Genomic DNA, 1,845 nt, shown 5'->3' with positions numbered 1-1,845 from the left:
TCTCTCTCTCTCTCTCTCGCTCTCTCTCTCTCTCTCTCTCTCTCTCTCTCTCTCTCTCTCTCTCTGTATGTGTGTATGTGTGTTGCAAAGTTACTAATGTTCGAGGACCTGTTTGTGATAGAACAGTAAATACCCTTCACTGTCCAGCACATCCTTAATATTGGCCTTGGTGATTACAGCATCATCACACTTGAACCACTGGTCCCTGTGGTGCCGAATGAAGCTGGTGTAGTGGCCACTCTCCAAGGTCCCTTGGTGATTAACCACAGCAAACAAGGAATACTTATTCTCGTTGTTCCCACTATTGGTTGGGAGCAGCAACTGTCCATTCATCCAGGTCTCCTTACTTGACGCCATAAATGGTGTCATATCCAGCTCCAGAGGAAAGGAAATGTATGTAGTGTTCTTGCACCTCTGTTTCGCTGAGTGTTCAAACCATTTGAAATGAAAGCAGGCAACTACTGGTAACTTCTTCATAGTGAGATGTTTGGTAGATTCTTGGTAGCTTTGGCAACTACCACACTTGATTTTGGCACTACTTCCTAAGTGCTCTGGTCTTGTAAACCTCCGCAAGCAGTCCGTGAGGGTGGTAATGCCCGGTATGTGGCTTTCTCCATTCAAGTTGCTCTCCCTCCCAGGACTCATGGGCCATAATGATGTGCAAGAGCCAGGCAAGTCCAGACTAATGTCCCAGCATGGGTCTATAGTGGTGGAGACACCATGGCAGGCTTGACAGGTGACATCGGACTGCAGGCCACCTGTGAAGATTTGGTCTATGATGCAGTTACAGTGGTTGGGGTTGCTGGCCACCTTGCCAACATCGTCACTCTTGCAGTGCCTGTGCAGGACATCCAGTGCAGCAATGAGGAACTCGTGGGCATCCTGTTGCCTGTACTCTGCTAAATGACGAGCGTGTATACACACCAGGTGCAGGAACTTATAGGGAACATGAGGAGATGGGTTTCTAGAGTACAAGTCTCAAGAGAGATCATATAGACTCAACATAACTGAATTTGACATTTCACATGGGTGCTTATTAGAGAAGATATCTCCTAGTATTGGCATGTCAGGGAAGTCTGTGTGTTCAACATGCATTGGTCCTCATAACCCTCTATTGGAGTTTAAGATCATTTTCTCCTTTTTGGCTAATGTCCTGTTTAGTTTGTGCTGAAAATAATCCTTCCTTCTAGGGTAGAACTATACATTCAACTGTGAAATGGCTGTTTGTAGTTTGCTTAGTGTCCTTAGAATGGTAATATTCAGTACATGGTAACTTCATCCAAACCCTGCATGAAGATCCTTCATTAATTCTAGCACAGCTTCAAGCAGCATAAGTTTTATCTTCAGGATGGCTCATTTCTTCATTCAAATGTGTGCTTAAGAAGGTTCAAGATGGCCATATTTACTATTGCTTCTAGGCAGCACCCCAGTACAGGCCCCCTATTTTCATTATTTAGTACTTTTGCTAAAATTGAATTACAGTAGTGAATATGTGCATTTGAGCTCTCAAAAATAGGACATAAGGACCTAAGAGCCACCTATTCCTTTTGCTCTGATACCTTCTTCTGGTTTCTAATACAATTTCTCATGTTGTGGTGAGCCCCAAGCATACAATTAGTTTCCTTATTACTTCATAACTGTAATTTTGCTACATTTATGAATTGTAATGTAAATATATGATATGCGACCCCCTTGAAAGGGTCATTCAACCCCCAAAGGGGTCATGACCCGCAGATTGAGAACTACTTTTCCACTTCCTCCCTTTCCAGCCATCTTCTCAGCATCCATTCCAGCTCGAAGAAAACCTTCCATTCCCCACCCCTTCCCCTTTACTGCCTCTGTAGT

At 44.0% G+C, this 1,845-nt stretch overlaps 1 pseudogene; it reads right to left on the bottom strand.

Moving 5' to 3' along the window:
* Positions 1–93: 93 nt before the first annotated feature.
* Positions 94–1,095, bottom strand: LOC114633167 (annotated as a pseudogene).
* Between the last annotated feature and the right edge of the window lie 750 nt (positions 1,096–1,845).

This window comes from Grammomys surdaster, unplaced genomic scaffold (genome assembly GCF_004785775.1).
Source record: "Grammomys surdaster isolate TR1022 unplaced genomic scaffold, NIH_TR_1.0 544, whole genome shotgun sequence".
NCBI classification, from domain to species: domain Eukaryota; kingdom Metazoa; phylum Chordata; class Mammalia; order Rodentia; family Muridae; genus Grammomys; species Grammomys surdaster.
The sequence above is the reverse complement of the archived record's forward strand: the minus strand, read 5'-3'. Positions and strand labels throughout refer to the sequence as shown.